Source organism: Callithrix jacchus, chromosome 12 (genome assembly GCF_049354715.1).
Source record: "Callithrix jacchus isolate 240 chromosome 12, calJac240_pri, whole genome shotgun sequence".
Lineage (NCBI taxonomy): Eukaryota > Metazoa > Chordata > Mammalia > Primates > Cebidae > Callithrix > Callithrix jacchus.
In genome coordinates this window covers 121,588,387-121,615,209 of record NC_133513.1, presented here as the reverse complement: position 1 = coordinate 121,615,209, position 26,823 = coordinate 121,588,387, and the positions used below count along the sequence as shown (strand labels likewise).

Below are 26,823 nucleotides of genomic sequence, written 5' to 3'. Positions count from 1 at the left end.
TGACTGGTTTTGTTCCTGAACTGTTTCATCAGCTCTTGGGTGATAGACTCCAAGTGTAGCAAGCAAACCACCCCTTACCCTGACCGCCCCTTACCCTGACCGCCCCTGAACCCAACCGCCCCTGACCCTGGCCGCCCCTGACCCTGGCCGCCCCTTACCCTGACCACCCCTGACCCTAACCGCCCCTTACCCTGGCTGCCCCCTACCCTGGCTGCCCCTTACCCTGACCGCTCCTTACCCTGGCCACCCCTTATCCTGGCCGCCCCTTAGCCTGACCGCCCCGACCCTGGCCACCCCTTAGCCTGACCGCCCCTTAGCCCGACCACACCTTAGCCTGACCACCCCTTACCCTGACCGCCGCTTACCCTGACCGCCCCTGACCCTGACCACCCCTTACCCTGACCGCCCCCGACCCTGGCCGCCCCCGATCCTGACCACCTCTGACCCTGACCACCCCTGACCCTGACCGCCCCTTACCCTGACCGCCCCTTAGCCTGACCGACCCTTACCCTGACCACCCCTTACCCTGACCACCCCCTGACCCTGACCGCCCCTTACCCTGACCGCCCCTTACCCTGGCCGCCCCTTACCCTGACTGCCCCTTAGCCTGACCGCCCCTTACCCTGGCAGCCCCTTACCCTGACCGCCCCTTAGCCTGACCACTCCTTAGCCTGACCACCCCTTACCCTGACCGCCCCTTAGCCTGACCACCCCTGACCCTGACCACCCCATCAGGCAGGGCCTGATGGCAAATTCCACTTTCCTAGTGTGTGTTTTCTAAAGCAAATCTGCCTCCCCCTATGTCATGCCCAAGCCTGTCCTTGCAGGCGTCCCCATCAGCCTGGGTGCAGGTGCATCACACAGGGTGCTTCATGTTTCTGAATACACCCATGGGTGTCCTTTCTTCTTTGGTCTATGGAATCCAGAGACTCTCCCTTGCACACTCTGCAGCTACCGCTGGAGCAGCAGAGCTGGAGGGTCACCACCCGTCTCTACCACACAGCCCGACGCTCCTGCTTGGGGCCATTTGGCCAGGCACAGCTTGGCCCTGCACACATGGTCATCCAGACTTTGAGACATGGAACGGGGCCAGAAGTTCAGAACCTACCCACCTGGTGCACCCAAAACCTCATGTGAGCGACCCCCTTTCATTAAGACATGAGAGCCTCTAACTAATATGAAAAGAAAGAAAAAGTTATCCAGGAGAAGAAACAAGCCAACGACTGCCATGCGTTCATGCCTAGTCACCAACTAGCACAAGACAGCTGTCACTATCAATGCGTGAAGACGACATGAGGGGCTGCAGCCTGGAAGGGGCCTGGCGCTTCTGAGGGTGAGCGAGAAGAAGAGGGAAGGACAAAGGTGGAGGGAGTGGAGCCTCATCCCCAGCCCGCCCCAGTCCGCTCAATGCCCGCTCTGTTCTTCCCAAACACACTGGCCCACCTGGTAAGCAACTTGCACAATGAACTGCTTCAACATCAAAATAGTAATAATGAGGCACCTTCTCAAGGATCTCCTGGGAAACTTGCCTTTGGTTAAGGAATTGCTAGCCCTGGAAAGCAGTGGGAATCCTGCTTGTTAAGTGGTGGGCTTGTTAAGATCAGCTGGCAGGGTCCCAGCAAGCCGCTCCACGATGAGAATCATGAAACATCATTGCAAAGAGTGCAGAGTAATTCCACTGACCAGAGAGAAAAGGAAGATGAAGTTAATTAGCACCATAAAAGTGGAGACCAAACCCCACACTTGCCACAGAGCCTTCGCTGACCAGAGGGCTTGGAGGAAATCCGAAGGAGACCTGTGGGTTGCAATTATCCATCCTTTGTGGCCTCTGGAGGCCGTGAGTACCTTGGTGACCACAGCCAGAGAGTGGCTCCCATCTGCAGGACTTCAATAGTTCCACTCCATTGGCCTCTGGGAGTCCTGTAGAGACCAAATCACATGCATTATTGGAGGAGACAGCAGAAGGGGGTGAGCACAAGGACAGAACTTACAGCTGTACCCTGAGGTTCCCATTGTGGAACTAGGAAGCCCTGGTACCCAAGGGCGGCCACCACTGGACCCAGCAGCCAACTGGGAGACGGCACAGGGAGAAGCTTTGGGAGCCTCCAATCCACTTGAGCCTTTGTGCCTAGACCCATCTTTCCAGAGAGGCAAGACAGGCAGGGTGGAGGAGCAAGCAGCCAACCTCCTCATTCCTCTCCACCGAATGTTCGCCCCTGCCTGGGAGGCCACCTGTTCCTCCCCGTGCAGGGATGAAGCTTCTGTTTGCAAGTGGTACAGTGAGATTTTGCCACTCCTAAAGCTCCTTAGCCCTGTGTCAGGGGTTGTCACTCTAGGTCCCACTTCCCAGGGCAGGCTCCAAACCTGTCTCGCCGGGCTAAGAAAAGGGCTCCGCATGAGCATTGCACGGGCGCCCTTGAACTGCACGTCTCCTACTTCACACTTGGGCAGCAGTCCTCAGAAAGGGAATACTTTTGGTTGGGACATGAAGCTTTTTCCCTCTTGTGCAGCCCCTGGAATGGAAGCGCACCATGGAGATGAGTTCACACATTTGCCAGTTTCCTTCCTTAAGTTGACATAAACCAGCATTTGGTTTCGATCCAACACAGAAGAACCTTCAGTGCTGGAAACAGTGGATGCAATTCATGGTTTAAAATGGAACAAAAACACCAAATGAGAGTGTTTCGGGGGCTCTACGATTGGTGACAAAGTGCTTCATTTTGACTGCTAAGGACCAGGTATTGCACAAGCAGTGCTAGCTTAGGAGAGCCTGTCTTCTTCACACCGTGCTCCCTAAAATAGCCAGACATGGCATTTCCATCCTATTCCACTGACTCAGGGACAGAAAAAAAAATCACCCCGAAAAGCACACTGACTTTAAGACCTTGCACTGCATACTGGCCACCGCCCAGGTATAGGGTCCAACACTGATCTGTCCTCGATTTCTTTCCCAAATACCAACCCATATAGAATTAAGTGGGCTCTGTGATGCTAACATGATTTGCCTTTATATTCCTCCCGTCATGAAGCGTCCCGGCAGTGGGGTTGCAGTAGCCACAGGCTGTCCTTGCTCCTGCCTGCTGAAGCCGCCGGCTGCTGGCTATGGCACACCGCTGATCAGCCGGCCCCCAAGGCGATGGCTTAACAAGCCCCAATAGAAGCGGATGGGAGGGGCTTCCCTCTTCCCTCTGCAAAGAAAATGAAATGGATAAAAACAATATTGGGAAGTCATTCACCCCCACCCATATCCATCATCACACAGGAGTGGGCTGGCAAAGGATCATGACCCATGTGAGGATTATACAGCCAAACCCACGGCCACCTTTGCCACCGCCCCCCATCCCACCCAGTTAAGAAATCCCAGTTTGCTTGGACACCATCTGGTTCTCAGACTCTCTGCCCTCACACTCTTAGCTCTGCACATGTAAAATTACAATAACCAGAAAGGAACCTACCAGAGGCTTTAAGGATTGGTCATTATATCACCTATGAAAATAGACTGAAATTATTTTCTTCCTAGGCCGGCTGCAGTGGCTCACGCCTGTAATCCCAGCATTTTGGGAGGCCAAGACGGGTGGATCACCTGAGCTCAGGAGTTCGAGACCGGCTGGCCAATATGGTGAAACCCCATCTCTACTAAAAATACAAAAATTAACTGGGCATGGTGGCAGGTGCCTGTAATCCCAGCTACTCAGGAGGCTGATGCTAAAGTATTGCTTGAAACCCAAGAGACAGAGATTGCAGTGAGCCAAGATTGCACCACTGCACTCCAGTCTGGGCAACAGAGCGAGACTCCGTCTCCAAAAAAAAATGAAAAGACAATACTCTAGGAAGAAAAATTCAGAAATCCATCTCAGACTTTAGGGTTAGGGCTAGAATGATGGTGTGGGTTAGACTGGAGCGTAATTGACAAAGGAGCAGTTTTGGGTTTTTTTTTTTTACCTTAATCTAGGTGGGATAAGTGAATAAAATGAAACACATCTAGAGATAAATGTAATTTTTCTTCATCCTAAAGTGAATGGGAAGACGATAAAATCATTTAAGCAAAGGGACAACGTGATAGATTTGAGTTTTAGAAAGATCAAGAAGGGAGGCAGCCGGGTGTAGGGAGAGCTGTGCGTTGGGATGGGTGCCCTCCACGTCTTTCCAGTCTCACGGATGCAGATATCACTGGAACAGAGAGATGCCTGCCCTCACGGGGCTTACAGTCTAACTGGGGGAGACTGAAAGCAAGCTGAAGAAAACATGTGCACCAAAGTGCTGGGGAGGGAGATACGCAGGGACGGGGAGGGCATCCATGGGGTGAGGGGACCCGATTTTAACAATAGTGTTCATCAGTATCTCAGGCCCTTTCCACATAGTTTGAGACTTTTATCAAGTTGTCGTCCATATGTTGGGGCCACCAGCAGTGGATGCAGGAGGGCACTGAAGCAGAAAGAATAGCAGGGGCTATAGGTACCGTGGCCACCGTGCTCGGGAGAGCAGCAGCCTCAGTAGGAGAGGGACCATGACCTTCAGATCTGCAAAGCCGACCACGGTGAACGCTGATGTTTGAAACTCACCTCCCCTGCTATCCCCATCCACCTGGCCTGCACACCTAACTCCCTACAAACCAAGGGGCCTTAGGGGATTCTGGCTCACGTATTGAAGTGGTCAGCCGGTTATTCACTCGAGCAGTCATTCTAAAGATGTTTATTGAACATCAGAGGTGCTTGACACTAAAGCAGTGAGAACAGCAGATGCCAAATCACAGAGTTGAGACAAGCCCAGACTGTCTTAGAATGGCCAGGTGGTTCGGTGTGGCTGCAACATGGGGATATGGTCAGGAGGAGCAGAAGTAAAACTGGAGGAGGCTACTGGGACTGGGCTAGGGCGGACCCAGTAGGCCACAGCGAGGGCCTTGACCTTTCCTGCAGGCAGTGGTGTGCAGGGCTTCAGGGTGGAGCTGGCACTGAAGCGAGGAGGTGGGTTGGGAGAGACTGTGGACAGGGACATTAACAGGAGCCCACTGCAATCATCCAGGGGCAAAACAGTGAGGCCAAGCATGAGGAAGGGCAGTGGGGTTGCTGGAGAAGGCTGGGGAGGCAGTGCAGGCTGGAGTGGCAGGCATGTCACCCTGAGAAGATATCCTCAGGAAGTAAAGTGTGTTCTGGGCTGCAAATGAAGTGTCAACTGGAACAGGGGTCTCATCTCCGGGCCTGACTGGAAGGAATCACAAGCCTGTGCTCGTGGTAGTTGACAGGATTCAGTTCCTCACAGCTGTAAACAGCCTTGGCTTGTCTGCTTGCTGCTGCCTGGGGGCCACCCTCAGCTTCAACAGGCTGAGGGACGGTTCCTGTCCATGGGATGTCCCCACTTGCTTCCTCACAGCCAGCAGGGAAGGAAAGACCCAGCAGGACTAGCACCATCATCTTACCTCACGTAGTCATATAATCACAGGCATCCCGTCACCTATCCTGTGTTCTGTTGTTTAGAAGCAAGTCACAGAAGGCCACCCAGGAACACAGAGCCCTCCAAGGAATGTCATGCTCTTCACTAATGCAGAAGGAGGGGAGGGCAGATGAGTTCTGACCTAGATCAGGGAATGAAGGCACCTGTGCATCACCAGAAACAGGGGTCAGGTTCTCAGCAGCAAGATCAAGGATGGAGAAAGAGATGCAAGAACCAATAACCCCTGAGTGGCAGGTGAGCAGGAGGGGCTGGATGGGGCCATCCAGCCAAGAGTATGGTCACAGCCAGTGTAGGCAAGAGCAGATGTGTCTCCCTGACCCCAGCTCCTTTCCAAACACAAATACAAATTGTTTCCTGCCAGGAACCAGGAGGGAGATTAATCAATAAAGCCGCTGAAAAAGACCACATATTGCGTGATTCCATTGATATGAAATGTCCAGAAAAGGCAAATCTATAGAGGAAAAAAGTAGATGGTGGTTCCCTGGGGCTGGGTGGGAATGGAGGGAGCCACAAATAGGCACAAGGGATGTTTTCGGGTTGATGAGAAGGTCCTAAATTTAGATAATGCAGCTCTGTGAGTGGGCTAAAAATTGTTGACGTGTACTTAAAACAGGCACATTTTATGTTATTTTTTTTTTTTTGAGACAGATTTTCGCTCTTGTTACCCAGGCTGGAGTGCAATGACGCGATCTCGGCTCACCGCAACCTCCGCCTCCTGGGTTCAGGCAATTCTCCTGCCTCAGCCTCCCGAGTAGCTGGGATTACAGGCACGCACCACCATGCCCAGCTAATTTTTTGTATCTTTAGTAGAGACGGGGTTTCACCATGTGGACCAGGATGGTCTTGATCTCTTGACCTCGTGATCCACCCACCTCGGCCTCCCAAAGATTTTATGGTATGTTCATTGTACCTCAATAGAGCTGCTTAAAAACTACTGCTGCCAATCACTTGAACCCGGGAGGCGGAGGTTGCAGTGAGCCGAGAGCGAGCCACTGCACTGCAGCCTGGCAACAGAGCGAGACTCTGTCTCAAAACAACAAAACAAACAAAACACAACTGCTGCCAGATAACACTGCAGGCAGCTAAAGGGTCAGGGCGGGGCCACACAGTGGCTACACAAACGGGGGGAGCACTTTGTTCACAATAAGCCCACCCTCCTCCCCAGGAGTCATAAACTCAGGATGGGGCAGGTGTGGTGCAGCCATGTTGGGGGCACTGGGCAAGACCTCCCAGGCCACACGCTCAGGAAGAGCTGCACCGGACCAAGTGTCTCCTGGAGAGCGGCAGTGCAGCCCTCGCCCTTTCACTCATCCAACAAAGCTCCTGAGAACTTGCAGGTCCCAGCCCAAGTTGCCGACAGGCCAGCGTGGACTCACACACACACGGAGTCCCTTACAGGACACAATTGCCCCAATGGAAACTCCTCCTGAGCACAGCCAGACCTCTGGGAAAGCCAGTGATAATCAGGACCACCCCAGTCCACAGGAGAGTTTGTTTCATTCTTGGGACCTTGGATTGTTGTGAGCTACAAAACTTCCTGTACTGAAACCATGGTGGCCTCAGGGTCAAACAAAGGTTGAGTCCAGCTAGTCCCTAATCAAATATCCAGGAGGCAGACACTCCTGAACCTCCCTCCCTGCTGTCTTCTTGCTGCCTGATACGGTTTGGCTGTGTCCCCACCCAAGTCTCATCTTAAATTCCCATGTATTGTAGGAGGGACCTGGGGGGAGGTAACTGCATCATGGGGACAGGTCTTTTTCATGCTGTCTGGTGATAGTAAGTCTCAAGAGATCTGATAGTTTTTTAAGGGGGAGTTTCCCTGCAAAAGCTCTCTTTCTTTGCCTGCTGCCACCCATGTAAGACGTGACTTGCTCCTCCTGATCTTCCACCATGACTGTGAGACCTCTGCCGCCACCCGGAACTGTAAGTCCATTAAACCTCATTCCTTTGTAAATTGCCCAGTGTCAGGTATGTCTTTATCAACAGTGTGAAAACAGACAAATACACTGCCTTTGCCTTTGGGGATCAGCACCATATCCTGATGCTGAAGTTACCCAGGAGAACCAGGTCCCCAGGGCTCTGAAATCAGAAGCAACTTTCCCCAATGGTAAAGAAAATGTCTGTGACAAGACGGAAGTAGCTGAAGAATATGAGTTTAGCTCGTGGCTGAGTGACAGTAATAATAACATCTGATATTCACAGAGCTCTCACCAGGTGCCAGCACCACTCTAAGTGCTCTGCACATATGTGCAAGATCTATTGCTGCATTTGCTATTCACACAACCCTAGAAAAAAGGCGTGATCCCATGTTACAGATGAGAAAACCAATGCTCAGAGCCAAGCCCCTCCTGACACATCACCCTGGGCCACAAAGCAATTGCCACTCCCTTCTCCCTGCGGCCTGTCCATGACCCTGTGTGGAAACGCTTCCCCAGTCATCTGCGTAACATCTCTCAGACCTTCAAACATGCCCAGTAAGTCACCACAGTCAGCGCAGAAAGCATTCCAGTGTAAGCTTTCCTACATGGTAAACGTTTTTCAAAGCACTCACCTCAACTCTTTCCATGATTAGATAAAAGTGCAAGCAAGCTGTAAGGCAAGCGAAAGGTTATTTTACAGCCACACGACCCAGCTAAGTATTTTAAGTGCAGCCCAGAATTATAAATCCCATCTGTAGAGGGTGGCTTTGGGACTGAAGGCAGCTGGATAGAATTACATGCTCTTAGACCTGGAAGGAACCTGGCCTGGCTAGTCCAAGGCCCTCATTAGTGGAATGAGAACCCTGCAGCCCCAAGAAAGGTTGTAACCTGCCCAAGGTGAGCCAGGGAGGTGACAGCAGGCAGAAGAGGGCCCCTTGCCCAAGTTCCAGACACGCTGCTCTATGTCTGATTAACTCGTAGCTGAAGGTGGAGCAGTTTCCCAGACACCTGACAAAAGTGGTTTCCAGCTAAGGGTTCTATTGAGTCCTTACACATGACCTGTGTATTTTCTCTCCTGGAATTTGATATCTCGGGAAGCCTGCCAAGGACTATTCACCAGGGAGAGTGAGTATGTAAAACGGGAAGAGGAAAATCAGAGCAATAAGGTGCTGGCAGGCAGTCACAGGCTGTATGGTGTCTCACCGTGCACTGCGGACTGGGCCCCACTACGTTTGTGCACAGCCTCAGGCTGCAGTCCACAGTGAATGCACAGCCCGGGCCTGGCCCAGGGAGCCTGCCTTACTGGGGAGCTCCTGTCCAGCCCCACAGATGCAATTTCTCTTTCCTGCTCATGCCTCTGAGCACGAGGCCACGCCCACCTCTCTGACCTTCCCGTTGGCTATTTTTCACATTACTTAATGTTGTTTTAGAAGCAAATATTCTAAACTCATCAATCAGTAAACCTATGTCCAGAGTGATATTAACGGCAATTATCATTGTCAAGGCTCCTTAATTTTTTTCTGAAGGATGGCTTAATCTATTACACCGTAATAGATCAGGATGGAGACCACTCATCATTCTGAAGACTACCTGACACATGCAAAGTCACAGTAAAATGTGAGATGAGGGCTTTGTTCTGATTCACAGCTTGCTTTCCTCATTTGTTCCTTTCTTCATTCATTCCACACTCACCCTCTGGGTGCCTCATGGGTGCTAGGCACCAGGGTGAAAGTGACCTTGGCAGCCCCTGCCCCCAAGGAGCTCACTGCCAAATTATAACAGACACTTGCTAGAAATGCAGATTCCTGGGCTCGTCTCTAGAGATTCGGATTCAGGAATCTGAATTATGTGGCACTGCACCCTTGGTGATGGCTGGTGATATACAGGCTTTGCTGCAAGAAGTACCTTGACACTGCAGGTGGGGCTGCCCAAGAAGACAGAAGATGAGGGCCAGACAGCCGAGAGCACCCGTCTCTGCCCGCATCAAAGGGAGGAGAGGGAGGCTCTGGGAGGAAGCAGTATTTGAGCATCTTTTAGGAAGAGGAAAAGTTTTCTACATGGGGAAGATGTGAAGGGGGCAAAGGCTGGGAAGAAACTGCCCAGGGTGTGGTAGGGAGATCCCATGGGGTCCACAGCTAGAGAGACCAGCCTAGGCTACAGAGGCCAGAACAAGGAAGCAAGAATCCACCCCTCAGCCTGGGCTTGCCAGCAACAGACACAAACACCGGCTTGCGTCCAGGGACTGGAGGGATCAGCACACTTGTCCCTGTTCGGTGTCTTTGGTGAGAAGATGGGGATGACCAGGAAGAGGGGAAGAGAGGACACGTTGTTCAGAATAGCTCTCCACACGCTGACTCTCTAGCCCCTTCATTTTCCTCCCAGGCTGTCTCTTGCTTCCTTGAATAAATATTCAGAACATATAACCATCATAAAGTCATTTCTACCGCGGAGTTTATTTAACACAGTCCAGCCCCAAACTGAAAACCCAAGGAGACCGTCAGTTCAGCCTCAGCTGAGAGTCGGAGGGCGCCGGAGTCTGGACTGTCCCAGGTCCCCCAGAACTGTCCCAGGTCCCCCAGAACTTTCCCAGGTCCCCCAGAACTGTCCCAGGTCCCCCAGAACTTTCCCCATGTTAATTTATTCCACATACAATCTCCTCCCGGTCCGGAGGGAATCCAGCTTCACGGAGGTCCTCTTAGCTGAAGATTTATCAAACCAGAGTATATGCATGGTATGAACATCAGATCCATTATCTAAGCTGTTGGTTTTAGTCAAAACGTCAAGAAGTGATTTAGTATAAAATCCATCACAAAAGCGTTTATTAAAATATCTTTTGCTTCTCTTCATCTACACACATTTACTACCCTGCATACAAATGTCAGCGGTTCAGCCTAATATACTTCTTCATGTATTTACTGTTCATTCCTTCTGGATAAAAGCCAAAAGCCACGTCCCCCATGGGCTGCTGCACAGTCAGGACGAGAGAACCCGTCTCATCACCCTGAGGTCAACCAAAGTCAGCAAAGCCAAAGCCACTTGACTGCGGCACTGCTTGGTGACAGTTCGCCTCTGAAGGCCAGGCCCTTTTTGGTGAATGGAGTGAATGGAGTCCTCTTCACACAAAGGTTTTACTTACAGATGGAAGTTAATCAAGGTATTACCAAGACTTCCTGAAGGAAGTGAATAAACAAGGACTTGACACCAAAGAGACCACAGTATGTCCAATGTGCTTTTGTCCAAATATAGAATGTGTAAAAAACCAAATCAAATTAACTCACGACCTCCCTGCCTCAGTTCGCAAACCCTGAATGATCTCCAGTGATCTCATCTTGTGTTGACCAGATTCTCCAAACGAAGCCCGTTACCATGGAATCACAGAATTCTGCAGTGGGGAAGGTTGGCCCCCTCCCTTTAAGAGGAGAACACCACCAGCACTCCAGAGAATCTGAGCAGGCTGCCCAGGTCACACAGCCGCTTGGTGACAGCAGCAGCCCTGGAACCTCGGATTCGTGGTTTTAGATTAGATGTGTGACACTCGGCCCTGCTAGAGGCGAGCAAGAGGAGATTCCAACAGCAGAGAGAGCAGCCAAAAGAAGCAAACAAATACAGGCCATTGAAACTCAAGGGGAGCTTGGATTTCAGGGCCTCAACTGCGATCGTGGAAAACCACATTTCACCTCCAAGTGACCCTCGTCTGCTTTATATCTACACCCGGCACATCATCCCTTACGGCAGGGGTTATCGATGGCTTCCTTACGGACCTTGTATTCTAAATTGGCAAAGTCAACATTCAGCTGTTAAAAACACTCCAAATGAGACTGGATCACTAACAACGATTTTCCAACCTGAAGGCAGGCCAGGAGGGCTGTCCAGATGCCCAGGCCCTCGGGGACCATGGCTTCAGTATGAACGCACTCCCAGAGCCAGTTTTGGAAATGCAAGGATAAAATGCACGTGAATGGTTGTCTGTCTGCATTTAGGGGTTCTCCCTGCTCTCAATTTGAGCAAACTGCCCAGAGAGCAAACCTCGCCTCCCACTGGCCTCTCAGCAACAGGGAGGTGTCTGTGCCAGAGTTGTGCCCAAATCCAGTCACAAATGCCTCTTGTGTTCATGTGCAGAGCCACAGGGTCCAAGCCATGTCCCTGACCCCAGAGCTTCCCTGACAGCCACCCTGGACAAGCTGGGGTGAGGATGCTTGGGCACAGGCTGGAGGGCAGGCTTAGAAGCGAAGAAGGCAGGCGACATGTGCCCACATCTTAGCAGATATAAACCCAGAACCAACCTACCCCCACCAGCCCTCAGGTTTCTGCCTTCATTTCTTTCCCCTCATTTCTGATTTTCCATCTCTTTCTCCACCCCCTTCCTTACATAATGAAAACAGTGCTGATGATGACGCTGATCAGATTGGCAAGGGTATTCTTATCCTATCAACCCAGAGGAGGAGAAGCTAACATTTCTGGAGCACTTCACTAGGCTCCTTGTTCTATTCACATATAACATCTCCCCAAGGGTGCTAGGAATCAGACTCAATAGTTATAACCGCATTCTTCCCTCCAGCACTTTCCACACCAAACACTTCCACATACTGGCTGACTGTCTGCCTCAACCACCAGGGATTTATCTGCTGCCACATCCCAATGCCCAGTGGAGTCAACTCATGTGACTGAAGGAAAAATGAACTCCCATTTTGCAGATGGAAAATTGAGGCTCTGAAAAGTTGCAAAGCCCAGGTCAACCCAGGCAGGAGATGGGAGTCAGGATAAACTGTGATGAGGTCAGGCACATGTTCCAACCTTTCCTTCTCTTTTTTTTTTTTTCAGATGGAGTTTTACTCTTGAAACTCCAGGCTGGAGTGAAATGGCGCGATCTCGGCTCACAGCAACCTCCGCCTCCTGGGTTCAAGCAATTCTCCTGCCTCAGCCTCCAGAGTAGCTGGGACTACAGGCACGCACCACCATGCCCAGCTAATTTTTTTTGTATTTTTAGTAAAGACAGGGTTTCACCATGTTGACCAGGATGGTCTCAATCTCTTGACCTCATGATCCACCTGCCTCGGCCTCCCAAAGTGCTGGGATTATAGGCGTGAGCCACTGTGCCCGGCCCTTTCCTTCTCTTTAGAACCGGAACATGCCAGTCTCTCTCCCTACCCTCTCCAAAGCCTGTGCTCTTTCCTTTGCATCAATGCAGCCTGATCTGATCCTGCTCTGATCCTGGAGCTGGTTCCCACTCCTCCTGGTTTATTCTGGATGAAAAGATGACGGAGATTTGGTGCCACGCTGGCCCCACCCCTTCTGGCAGGCATGACCTCAAGCCGCCCGCATCCCACTTCCTCTGGGCACCGTCTGGTTCACAAGTTATTCCTAGCATGAAATACGTCTGTATCACTTAAAGAAAGCAAGCTCAATTATTTAACTCTACCAAGACTCAGTTCAAATCTAAGAGTTACAGTGTACATCTGAGACTTCTGGGAAATTGATTTTTCTGCTTAAGATCATTTCATAGGGTTTAGCATTAAAACCAAATGGGGCACAAACTGATCTCTTCGAAGATAGTGAGTTTGTTTCCATTTTCTAAAGACCAGCCCAAGCGAGAGTCCTTCTCCCACCCATGCCTGCTGCATGTATTTTGCAATCTTGACAGACCACGGTGCCCTGCCAAAAGTCATCTTTAAAGCAGCCACTCGGTCTCCCTCATCACAGGGTCGCCCGGCCAGATGTGCCCAGGGACAACCAAGGAGCCGGGAACAGCATTTAGCACTCAGCTGACCTTCTGTCCACCTTTGCAGAATGCCTGCTGGAGCCAAGAGAGCTTGAATTTGATTTTTTTTCTGTTTCTCAGCCATTTTCAAGTGGTTTCTTTAATTTCCTCCTGAGAGTTAAGCACTGATTGACCAGGGATTTTAAACTGAAACCTCTCACAAGAAAATACCATTGACGGTTCCTGTGATGGAAAATCATACTTGGAGCTTATCTTGATGTTTACAATTAAGTTAGCTGGTCCTGGTTTCTGGAAGGACGGTAGTACTTAGTGTTAACTGTTTGCTTTCAAGTTCTTCAGAGGGGAAAGAACCTGTGTAATCACCTGAAGACAAATGGTCTTAAATAACTTTCCAGAAGATGACAGCTGTACAAACGGAAATATAAGATTTTAAATTAAGAGCACCTGAGGGTCCATCGAGGAGGGAACGTGGAGGACATCAACACAAGCCAATGACAGTTGCATCCAGTTTTCCTGCAAAATCACCCCCAAGTGATGTTCAGTGGGGAAAAGTATATGTTAAGCTGCAGGCTGAAGGGTTACCATTATTCCAATAAAAAGGGACACACGAGGCGGGGCACGGTGGCTCACATTTGTAATCCCAGCACTTTGGGACACCAAGGTGGGCGGATCATGAGGTCAGGAGTTCAAGACCAGCCTGGCCAACATGGTGAAACCCCATCTCTACTAAAAATACAAAAATTAGCCAGGCATGGTGGCGCTCACCTGTAGTCCCAGCTACTCACAAGACTGAGGCAGAAGAATCACTTGAACCTGAAAGGCAGAGATTGCAGTGAGCCGAGATGGCACTACTGCACTCCAGCCTGGGTGACAAAGCAAGAATCCGTCAAATAAAAAGGTGGGGAAGGACACATGAGGCTGCGGGGTTTGCTTGGGAATGGGGTTTAATGACAGAATTCAACCAGAATCACAGGCCGCAGTTATTGACCTGGCAAGCTTGGGTGTGGCTCCCAGCCTGGGGGGGTTTTCAGTTTCTCAGTAAGAATCATGGAAGCCCCAGCTCCAGGGTGGGCACTGAGGGCTCACAAGGGAAATCCCAGTGTCCAGCACATGCTAAGCATCCAACAAATGGCTCTCACTCACGTGTAAAATGTGCAGCACAGTGGCTGGCATATTGGAAATGTGCCCTGTCCTCAGCCTGTCTTCTCCCACACCCCAGACGAAATCTAACAGCCTGGCCTTGCCCTCGAAGGCTTTGGATGACAGGCACAGTGTGGAGGGCTTGGCCTTGTGGTCAGGATAGCTGCTGCTCAGGAATGAAGCCAGGGGGTGCAGGAGACATGACGGTCCCTGAAGTCTCCACCACAGTCACTCATCTGACCGAGGCGACGATGTGCCCAGAGCTGCCCTCTAAAGCAACAGCATTCCACAGAACTTTCTGCAAGAAACATTCTGTTTGTGCTGAGCTCTTGAATGTGGTTTGAATGTGGTGACTGTCACTGAGGAAATGGCGGTTTAGTCTCATTTTAATTAATTAGCTTAATGGGTTGATTGATAATCAATTAATTGATTCCATTTAAATGGCTACAGTGGCTAACTGATACCGTATTAAATGTCATTGCTCTAAAACCAGACTAGACTGTCGCCTGGTGCTAGCGGGTGAGACCCAGCCCAGGGTGGTCAGAGGCTGCATGAAGGCCCCAGGATGTTTCTGTCCTCTGCTCTCCTGCCCTCCCACTGGGAAGCAGATCTCCACCTCTGGCCTGGACTCCTGCACACAGAGGCTTCTGGGGACAGTGGGCTCCCAGCCCCTCCTGCCACATGGCCCAGAGGTGGCCTGGCTCAGCACAGTACCGAATGCTGCCGACCAAAGGCCCTGTCTGGGCGACACAGGTAAACTGGGAGGAGGGACCTACGCCCCCAGAAGGTGGACCAAGCTAAGGCAAGCCCCACTTCTGACCTGCCACAGTTTACCACCCAACATCCCCGCTGTGCTGGAAGAAAGGGTGCGGCCCCAAAGTTCTGGACCTCTCCGTGGGCTCAGGTGACAGAGGTGAACCAGAGCAGCCACAGAGACTGCTGCTCCAGGCCCAAAAAACCCTCACGTACAAACACACACATACATATGCACAGATGCACATGTGCACACACACAATACATATATGACATATATGCACACATGTGTGTTGATGCACACAGATCCCAGAAGGCAAGTCCCTACAGCAGTAGCACAGAGACCCAGGGTGGTCAGAGGCTGCATGAAGGCCCCGGGATGTTTCTGTCCTCTGCTCTCCTGCTCTGGGCAAGTACTCTGGAAGTACTTATCCTCTGCTTCAACTTCCCCGTCTGAAAAATGTACATTCATTCATAATAATAATGCTTACCTGGTCGGGCTATTATGAGCATTTAATAAAATAACGAGACATGAAAAGCGCGGGTGGTGGTTGTGATGGTGTGAAGGACACAACATTGGGAATAGAGGAGGAGGAGGAAAGGTGAGTCCCAGCCGAGCCCCATTCAAAGCCCACCCTGATGGTCCTTCCAGCTTTTCCCACAGGCCTGATCGTCCTCTGTATGCTTCCGGCATCTGACATATCACAGGGTCTAATTTAGAGGACGTTCAGGAAACAACCTGAACACTCCTCAGTGGGAGAGGGAGGAGGAGGAAGGTCACCTGGAGCCTAAAGACCTGAATTTAAGTCTCAAGGTGATAATGGTAGTCACCAGGTGGACACAGCACTCTGAGCCAGAGGTTGAGTTTATCGTGGCCACTTCTGTAGTCAGCCCCTGCACTCATACCCAGGGAACGACGGGTGAATGATTCCCACTCTCATCAACAACCCAACCAGGCAAGACCATTATCTCTGCTCCAAAGAGGAAGAAGCAGAGGCCCACCCAGCTGGCAGGTGCAATGGTGTGAGACCCCAGGCTTGTCTCAGCCCCAATCCCAGGCCTCACATCATTACACACCCATCTCTATTTTCTAGGGAGCTAATCTTGGAAAAATCATTGCCATCTCTGAGCCTCCATTTCTAATCTGTAACATGGAAAGGAAACTCTACCTATTTTCCAGTATCTTCAGAAGACCAAATGCAGAAGTAATGTGTGTCTGCTCACCAGCCATTCCAAGTTTATGGCTGAGCACCACTTGAGTCCGAGGGCAACTTCCAATTCCAGGTGTCTTGCCCAGTTTCCCATTTCCCAGCCAAGCAGAAACCATCCCCCAACAGAATTATGACTGTTCACCATCTGAAGAGGAAAAGTCTCCCTCTGCAGAGAGCACGGCCCTTGTTGACAGGCTGCTCTGAGCACTGCTCATCTGGGCAAAGCCAAAGAGGAGAGCAGAAGCTGAGACCGGCTCTGTGTGCCTCAGGACAGTCCCTCTTCCTAACAGCCCAAAGGAGATGCATGATTTGCCACTCCGTCACTCACTGGGACATCATTGACTGGGACTCAACCCTGCACCTGGCCAGTGCCTGAGGCGCAGACAACCAGAAGCTGACCCTTCGTTCATGGAGCCTCCACTCAAGGAGCTGCAGGTAGAAAGCAGTTCCCTGCAGAAAGTGACCTTCCCCTGAAACTCAAAACCAAAACCATCAGCTAGGACATCCTCTGCTCGCCAAATTCTGAGAGTGCCTACACAGACCTGCTGTGACCTGATGTTTGTGTTTCTCCAAAATTCATGTGCTGGAATCCAAACCCCGCCAGGTGATGATACTAGGAAGTGGGGACCTTTTGGGAAGTGATTAAGTCATGAGGGTAGAGCCCTTGTAAATGGGATTAATGTCCTTATAAAACAAGGCCCAAGTCAAGGTGGCTGGATCACCTGAGGTCAGGAGTTCAAGATTAGCCTGGCCAACATGGCAAAACCCCGTCTATACTAAAAATGCAAAAATTAGCTGAGTGTGGTGGTGCACACCTGTAATCCCAGCAACTCAGGGGGCTGAGGCAGGAGAATCGTCTGAACCCAGGAGGCAGAGGTTGCAGTCAACTGAGATAGCACCATTTTACTCCAGCCTGGGTGACAGAATGAGACTCCATCTCGAGGGGAAAGAAAAGAAGGCTCAGAGTCCTAGCTAGTCCCACCCACCATGTGAGGCAGGAATGAGCAGCCAGGAAGAAGCGGGCCCTCATCAGGCCCTGAAGCTGCTGTGTCTTGAACTTGGAATTCCCAGCTTCCAGAACTGTGAGAAATAAATTTCCGTTGTTTATGAGCCACCCAGTTTATGGCACTTTTTTAATAACAGCAAAATGAACTAAAATTAGGTCAAAAACTCAAAAAAGAAAAAAGTTGAATTTCTACAGACAGCAAATCCAGCACAAGTTAAGATCAATCGTGTGATGAAAAATGTCGAGAAGGATTTGGAGAAAACGGAATCACCTCCCCGCAGTGGTGCTCGGCAGAAGTCCCTGGCCATAGCTGAGATGTCTCACTCTCCCCTGAGGCCACACAGCCCATCCAAGTGCACTGCTCTCAGACTCAGACGGCCCATCCCTAGCCAGTGGCTGACTCTCAGCACTGGGTAAGCTAGCAGCTCTGACCTGCCCAGCATTGCTCCTCCCAGGAGACCCACATGCTGTGACACATCCTGACCATTTCAGAGCCTCCAGGAGGGCAAGGGTTGCCCCCAGGTCTTGCAGTCCCTCTGAAGTATCTCCTCGCACAAACTTCCTGTTCCCCTCTTCACTCCCCTGGCTCTGTCTTATCACCCAGGCCAATCTTGCTCATCAAAATTCCTCTTAGGGGCAACCTCTACATCTCCAGATTATACATACTGCTAAGCTGCTTGGAGTGGACAGGTGAGGCCCCTGAAAGAGCAGGTTCCGGATTTGCCCCTAGACCCTTCCTATAGAACATGACTCTGAAGAAACCTTGATTTCAGAACGTCAACCTCCAGAAATGTGAGACAATAAGTTTCTGTTATTCTGAGCCATCTTCATTTGTGCCAGTTTGTCCCAACAGCCACAGGAAGCCAACATACTGCCCTGTTAAGCTGTAACCTCAGCCCAGGTTTGCTGTCCCCTTCACTGTCACTTTTATTGCATCTGGCACTTCCCTGGTGCGGAGTAGGTGCTCAGCAAACATTTGTGGAATGGGTAAGTACGCACACATGGCAGAGAGAAAATATGTGTGATTTTGTAGAAAAACTCTTCGGGGTTAAGCGGTGCCTTTGGAGGCTTTGCAGTGTGGAATCTGTCTTGACACTTCTCAGCACAGACAGTCCTCAGGGAAGACCTGTGCCCCTCCTCACCAGCTCTACTGCCCTTTCACTTCTCCTGTCCCTCAGTCTCTCGCTCCTCCTTATCTAACCACAATCTATGCCAGCAGCTGAGGAGGGAAGTTAGTCCGGATCCCTTTCTGTTCCTTAGTTTAGATCCAGAATTCAGCGAACCCTTTAACTTACTAGAGTCTCTCTAGTAGCTGAAGCTGTATAATTTAAACTTCCCAGTTGAATCATCCTAACAGATAAGGGATCTTTGCAGCCTAAGATAGACAGAATTTTAAAAACAATTCCCAGCAGCCCTCACCCCCACACAACCCCTCCCCTTTGAGTGTCTGGGGAATCGTGAATATAGTGAGATGTGGAACTGGTAATTATATTACGTTCTGGGGCAGAGGGGATTTTGTAGATGTGATTACAGTTACTAATCAGTTGACCTTAATATATACAGATTCTCTGAGTGAGGATGATCTAATCAGACAAGGCTTTTAAGAGCAGAGAAATTTCTAAGGCTGGCGGCAGAGGAGGAAGTCAGAGAGGTTGCAACTGTGAGCAGGATGGGGGCACCCTTGCTGTCCTGAGGATCAAGGACCCACAGGGCAAGGGATGTGAATGGTATCTAGCAGCTGAGAGCATCCCCCAGCCAAGAGCCAGCAAGGAAACAGATCTCAGTCCTACAATTGCAGGGAACTGATGCCTGATGACAACTCGGATGTGCTCAGAAGCAGATTCTTCCCCAGGGCCTCAGGATAAGGGATCAGCCACTCCAACACCTTGATTTTGGCCTCGTGAGACCCCCAAGCAGAGGATCCAGCCAAGCCCATTGGACTTGTCACGTACTAGACTGTGTTATCTGTAGTAATTTGTTAAGCAACTATAGAAAACTAATAGAAAGCCTAATATTTTGTAAGAAGATACAAATCTGTAAAAAGGCATTATTCACTCACTCCAACAAGAGCAGTGAGAGAGTTAAGAACAGCTGCAGAGACGAATGCCAGACCCTCAAGTGGAGTGGGCCAAATGCAGCCTGTGGGCCCAATTCAGGCACCGGCTGTCCCAGTACAGCCCACCAACTAAGAACGGTTATTACATTTGCAAATGGTTAGAAGAAACGCGAAAAAGAAGAATAGTATTTCACAACACATGAAAACTATATGAAATTCACATTTCAGTGCCTACAAATACAGTCGTATCAGAACAAAGCTCATTGACTTACATGCCATCTACAGCTGCTTTCTAACTCCAACAGCAGAGTGGAGTCGTTGCAAAGAGTAGCGTAGCTTGCAAGTCTAAAAAACTTATTATCCGGCCCTTCATAGAAAAAGTTGCCCACCCCCGATCACTAGAGCTTTGCAAAACGCCATTGTGGACCAGATACACTGGGCAGCAACCAACGGAGGACAGAGCTCTGGGCGTTCTCTGCGTGGACAAGCACGGACAGCAAACTGATTCAGGAGGCCTCTCGTGTCTTCTTGGCCACACACTGTCAAGTGGTGTGTGGGAATCGTTTACACACATGCACTATATCCCCTCTATGGAAACAACAATGCAAAACTATTTTACGGCTTCTCAAATAAATGAACTAATTTTTAGATTAGAAATGATTTTAGAATAAAACCACAGCACCCAATATCTGGCCCTCTGTAACTTGTGGTCTCTGTGATAGAGAGACTGACTCTCCATGCAGAACTTTTGGCATCATCTCGTGACAGCTCAGAGTCACTTTAAGTCACTTGGGACAAAAGCCTCAGGAGGTTGACCGGGAAAGACTGATGACTGAAGGGGTCTCCTCTGAACTCCAAGGGGCCACAGCACCTCTGGGTCCTGACAGCCACAGACTCCCACCAAAGAAATATCTGGGCAGAAGACTAGATTCTCATCAAAGAGCACAGTCTCAGCAAAGTCCAGTCGGTTTTTCTTGAAAGGCTTTCTATTTGATCTCTGTAATTTGACCGTTAATATAGGAATACCGAAATGGAATACTCAGGGGCCAAATCAGGCAGAGAATTAGGTCAGATGTGATTTTCTTGTGCAATCTGAACAAAAGACATTTTATAACCGAAGCCAAAAAAGAAGACGAAAATGACATGGGTAGATAGAGAAAGGCACTCAGAGAAGTGCTTCCTTCATGCAAAATTTCAAGAGGCTTGGTGACAGCCCTGAGAACCTGTCTGGGGATCATTTTATGGAAAAGCAGTCACAATGTTATCAACTGGAAAAGCAAGAAGAATGTTCTGTCATTTTAGCGGGAAAATATCTGCTTGATTTTCCTTGTAGCCACTTTGAAGACCTCTCAACTCAGAAGGGAAATCCACATTCTGACAGATTCCCCATGATTCCCCCCATCAGGTATAACTTCGTCTTCCATCCTCTAGCCACTGACCCACTCAGCCCTTGTGTGGGTACCAGGTATGGAAAGGCTTGGAGCCCTCCCTCCCCCACAGCTGGCAGGGCACCCTTGAGCAGGTCACATCGCCTGCTTCCCTGAGCCTCAGTGTCCTCATCTGCATAATGGGAATGATGCCCAGCCTTGCCTTTTCCCTCTAGCATGATCAGGAGAGTCTGTTGAGACGGAAAAAGCAAAGAAAGCTAAACAAATGGGAGCCATTCTTGTATTTGTCACTGAGCTTCACAAGATGATGACCAGAAAGCACGTCTGTGTGTGTTTGTGCACAAGAGCACAGTCTTTCTCCTTAATCTAAAAGGCAAATATATCCACATGAAGCAAAGGGCTGGCTGTTCAAGGCATAGAGACGAAGCGCATTTTCTAGCCACCGCCACACCTCCCACCCACAAGGAAAATTTAAAGGGTTTTGAATCCATCCCATTCCGTTTTTCCGCTGTTGCAAAGTGGATAGAGTTCACAAAACAGAACTATATTGACACAATCTCCAAACTAAAACAGAGAGAGATACTGCTGGGGAGAGGGGCAGAATGCTGAAACTCCTTCATGCTGAGGGTTTATATCAACCCAGAGGACCTTAAACGCATTCGCTCTGGAAAACACCAGATACAAAGGAGGGCCGAGCTCCCTGCTTTGCAGGGATACTGGGGGCTTGGCCCAGGCCGAGTTCAGGACTCTCCTCTGAAAGAGCAACACAGAATTCCCCTTGGCAAGTGCTATTGTGGGCTTGCCTCAGCTAATATCGTATGAATAGAGATGTTTTAAATGTATTAAACATTGGTCCCTTTTTTAGAAATTACACTGACAGAGCCTTCCTTAAACATTATTTGAATAAAGCCTCATTACTCACAGTCCAGAGAAGTTCATTAGGAGGAGATCGCTTTGGAAAGGAACCGAGGAGCTCGCCTTTCTTCTCAGCAGTGAATTACATTAGCTACTTCCTAGTTATTTAAATCTTGAAATAAAAGATGTAAACGCTACAGTGACATCTTAAGATCATTGCGAAGGCAGGTCTTGCATGCACAAAAATGCCCAGCTGGTCTGCAGATAAAACAGATTGATAATTAGTTGTAAAATGTAACATTTCATCAAGAATATTTTGAATAATCCAATTTATCTTTGTCAGATATGCAGCACATATTTTTCCGGGGAGCAGCTTTGTTCTTTAACATAATATTATAATTTCAGGCTGCTAATGAAGGCGCCCGCCGGCCGGCCGGGCCTTGATGTGTTGCGTGGCGGGGAGCGCGCCGCGGCCCCGGGACCCGTGCGCCTGAGCGCGCCGCGCCCCGCTGCCGCCACCTGCCCAGCACAGCGCGGGCTGCGGGCTGCGGGCCGCGGGCCGTGGGCGATCAAAGGGCCGGCGGGCTGCGGGGAGGGCGCCCCTGGCGGGAGGTGTACTGGCCGCCGGCGGGCGGGGGCTCCACCGACTCCGGCTTCTAATTAACCGATGGAAACGCGCGCTCCCTGCCCGCGACCGCGAAGGCGAAGTCAGGCGGCGGGCGCGCGTGCAGGCTGGGGGTGTGGCTGCTGGGGCGCGGGCTTCCCCAGGGGGCGCGTCCGGGGTGCAGCCTGCGTGGCCTTCCCCGGAATAGCAAAAAAGATGGGGGGTGGGGAGCGGGAGAAGAGGGACAAGGGTGGCTTGCAGGACTTGGGAGGGGCTGCAGGTACATCTAGAGCTCCGCGGACCCCAGGAGCCCGGAGACAACTAGGGCCACGTGCTGGTTGAGCTTTCCTGGGGCACTTTGGCACTTTACATAAGGCCTATTGGACACGGATAAATGAGAACTGCTTGGCATTTGCGCGGAGAGCCCCAGCGCCCGGCCCAGAACGGAGCCTCCCCTAAGTCCCAGAGCGACCCTAAAGGCTCTCCCAGAGGCCTGGGTCGAGATGAGCAGAAGCGCCCTCATTCACATCCTCCAGTGACGCCACATTGCCCATGTTTCACCACACAGGCCCGGAAGAGGGTGTGGCTGGATGGAAGAAAAGTCTCGTCACAACTTGGAAAATTCGCTCCCGTCTTCTACAAGGCGCATGAAGTTTGGCGAAGCAGAGAAAACTCCAGGTCTAAAGAAGGCCCTCAGGCTGTGTGCACACGCTGTATGTGCGCACAGTGTCTTTTATTCTAAATGTGCCATTTTAGCTGCGTGTGTGCAAACCTCACACCACTGTTAGGCCCGTGCTGACGTTGCTTGGTGATATTTGGTAGTCTCAAAAACAAATTGAATTCTAGCCCCAGGATTAAAGTTCGTTGTCTGGAAGTTCCGAAATGGTCAACAAGAAATGGGTGCTGCTCTCCCCGTCTGCGTTGGAAAAGACAAGGCTGCCGGTGTTCCCAAAGCCTCCAGGACACAGATGGCCTCTGGGCGTCCAGGATACAGGCAGTGGTTACCACGCTACCTGGTCAGAAGGTCTAAGAGTGAACTTGAGTGGATTCAGAAAGTTCAGAACACTTTGGAAAATGAATCTGTTCACAAGACCAAACCGCTTGGCTCACTGGAAGACTACCACATCAGCAGGACTCCTCTTTACCCGGCTATTTCTGCTCCTGCAGTGAAGGGCTGCCTTCCCTGTTTTCAGGTACATGACAGTCTCAAGGATCATGGTCAGCACGTTAGGCTGAGTATATTGACTTGAACCTCTCCCAACACCTGCAGCCCTTACAATGCATTAGGAACGTAATTCAGCCTGAAGTGGGTGTGCTCTTGACATGGACCGACGGACCAAGCCGCTCCTTCATGCTTTGGCTCCTTCAGGGTGGTGTTGCAAGTCTTCGGGGATGATTATCTGCCGTATCCAGACTTGAAGGTCAGTCCAACGGGATCTCTTTTTCAAGCCACCTTCTCCTGGGTAAACTCTGGCCGTGTTTGGTTTTTCTGAGCCTCCTGACCTGCTAATGCTCCCCATGAATTTCTCATTTTCTTCTGTCCTCTGCTTCTCCATGGGCTACCCAGACCCCTGGAGCTATAGACCTCCCAGTAACCCCAATGGACGGCCAGGGGGCCAGTGTACCTTCAGGCTCCCTGCCTCTCCCCACCTGCCCTGCACAGCCACCCTTCTCTTCCTGGCCCTGCAAGGGACTCCTCTGAGTACAGAGGATAAGGGAACAAATGCGTGTCCTGGCCATTGACATTCTGTGCTGGCTCCTAGAAGTAGCTGATAGCCCCTCTTCAGGACCCTCTTACTGGCACACAGGCCTTTGGGGACCTAGCCAGGCCCCATGGCCAGATGCATAGGTTCTTCAGAAGGCAGCCACCCTGAGCTTCTTTGAAGGAGACCATCAGAAACACTGGGAAAACCCACTCACTTTCTCTCAGAGCTGTTCATGTCAGCCATCTCTTCTCCAAGAGCGAAGAGCTATTTTAACAAACCCATGAGAGGGCAGCCCTGCAGCCTGCTCCCAACTTCAGGACCAGGCAGGGACCCTGAGATGGCCCACCCTGCACCCCCCTCTGTCAAGTATGCACTTCCTTGCTGGCAACCCCATTATACCATGGTTGGCTCTGCCCAGCTTCATGCTTCACCAGGTTGGGTGACTCTTTGGTGTCCCATGGGCTCAGTCATTGAGCAGACACCCACTGGATGGGTATTGACCTAACCTGCTCTGGTTTGCTCTGGGGCCAACAGACCAGGGACAGATGCAAGCTGGCCCAGCCAGCTCCCATTCAGGACCATCCCAACACACACCAGAATGGCACAAATGGGAACCCACTGACCCTCAGGCTCCTGAGAGGTGAGAGTCACCCTTGCCCAGAACAGGCAGAAGAGCCATATGCCATCAGCAGGTCCCTGTCCCCAAAAGGCAGACATCAGAGAGCAGGGCATGACTGCTTCCCATGAGTTTTGCCCAGGAAGGGTGTCCCCTCTGTCTTCCTGTCTTTCCCCAGTTCCCTGCCCTGCTCAGAAGCCTACAGAGACTCCACAGCTGGCATCTAGAGCAAGTGTTAAGGTTAAGCTGCACGTGACTTCCCCAGTCACCTGGTCGTCATTGTCTCTCCTAGATGAACCCTTGTTTGAGAAGAGCCAGCCTACCCACTGTCCCAGGCTCCCCTACCAGGGAGGGCCTCCTCTCCTCTCTCAATCAAGAAAGCCAGGCTCAAACGCCCATCTTCCACACAACACTTGGGGGTCTCAGTACCACAGTGTCCCCTCAGCACTGGCACACAGCACTTTCAGCTACTCACTTTCAGGCACAAGTCTGTCATATAACTTCCTCTGGGGCCCAGGACTTGTAGTGCACACACGCATGCCCACCCTCTTCCTGTACCCAATGCAAGCACAGAACAGCACTCAGTGGGCATTCACTAACGACTCCTTGTCTCTGTCCTCCTAGGCCATTCACATGGGAGGAGGCCCAGCCTGTGACCCGGGAGCACTCTTGGTGGGTAGAGCCAGGAGGTGCTGGATACAAGCCTGAAGTCTCATGCATCTGCCTGTTGATCGATTGGACTCACTTTGAGGTTGAAAATTATTCAAACTGGAGCTTGGCTTCAGATAGGGACAGAGACCTTCATCATGGTCATCAGCTCTGGTGTGCAAAAGAGAAAGTCAAAGAGACCCAGAGAATGCCTGCAGCAGGGGGGACCCCACGACACAGAGCCTGCTCTCCCAAACACACTGTGCCCATTGCTCCTGGTGGCAGTTCTGCTGCTGCCATGTTACGGGGAGAGGGTCTCAGCTGCTTCTCTGCAATCTCATGAATGTGGCTGAATGGGTCAGGATCAACTCAGGCTTCTGTATGACCCCGGTATGACCCAGAACCCCAAATACAGTCACGTACCGCATAGCAATGTTTCCGTCGATGATGGATCCCATACACCATGAGGGTCCCCGAAGATTAGAATGGAACTGCAAAATTCCTGTCACCTGGTAGCGTAGTAACCGCCACGTGTTTGTGGTGATGCTGGCTGCATCACCTACTGCTCTGCCCGTCATAGAACTAAGTCTAGCACATGAAATTATGCACAGGACGTAATACTTGATAACGATAATAAATGACTTACCACACTATACTTTGTATTGCTATTTTAAAGTATACTTTTTTTTGAAACAGTGTCTCCCTCTGTTGCCCGGGCTGGAGTGCAGTGGCGCAATCTCGGCTCACTACAACCTCCGCCTCCCAAGTTCAAGCAATTCTCCTGCCCCAGCCTCCTGAGTAGCTGGGACTACAGGCGCTCACCACATGCTCAGCTAATTTTTGTATTTTTAGTAGAGATAGGGTTTCACCATGTTGGACCAGGATGGTCTCAAACTCCTGACCTTAGCTGATCTCTCTGCCTTGGCCTCTGAAAGGGTCGTGATTACAGGCATGAGCCACCACGCCTGGACTTTTTTTTTTTTTTAAGTTAACTGTGAAACAGCCTCAGTGAGGTCCATCAGGAGGTGTTCGGAAGAAGGCACTGTTGTCCTAGGAGAGGGCAGCTCCATATGTGTTATTGCCCCTCACACCTTCCAGTGGGACAAGACGTGGAGGTGGCAGACAGGGATGCTGGGACTCCTGACCCTGTGATGGCCTAGGCTAATGTGTGTCTCTGCATCTTTGTTTTTATCAAAGCAGTTTGAAAGTTAAAAATGTTTAATTTAAAAAGGGAAAAGGCTTGCAGAATAAGGATATAAAGAAAATGTTTTTGTACGGCTACACAATGTGTTTGGGTTTTAAGCTGTATTATAGGAGTCCAAAAGTTAGCAAAAACTTTTTAAATTTATAAAGTAAAAAATGTGGCCAGTCGCAGTGGCTCACACCTTGGGCAATCCCAGCACTTTGGGAGACTGAGGCAGGAGGATCATTAGGTCAAGAGATCCAGGCCATTCTGGCCAACGTGGTAAAATTCCATCTCTACTAAAAATACAAAAACTAGCTGGGCGTGGTAGCATGCCCCTGTAATCCCAGCTACTTGGAGGCTGAGCCAGGAGAATCGCTTGAACCCGGGAGGCAGAGGTTGCAGTGAGCTGAGATCGCACCACTGCACTCCAGCCTGGCAACAGAGCCAGACTCCATCATAAAACAAAAAGGTAGATACTACAGTAAAAATTTACAGTAGGCTTATTATTGAAGAAAGAAACATATTCTTATAAATGTAGTACAGCCTGAGCGTAAAGGGCGAAGCA

At 50.6% G+C, this 26,823-nt stretch overlaps 1 long non-coding RNA gene across 1 annotated transcript; it reads right to left on the bottom strand.

Moving 5' to 3' along the window:
* Window positions 1-697: 697 nt before the first annotated feature.
* Window positions 698-22,212, bottom strand: LOC118146435 (uncharacterized). The gene is made up of 5 exons (XR_004732271.3): window positions 21,566-22,212; window positions 2,997-3,188; window positions 2,365-2,513; window positions 1,766-1,920; window positions 698-1,678 (listed from the first exon to the last, which is right to left on the bottom strand). It is a non-coding gene; the product is annotated as an uncharacterized LOC118146435 (long non-coding RNA).
* Between the last annotated feature and the right edge of the window lie 4,611 nt (window positions 22,213-26,823).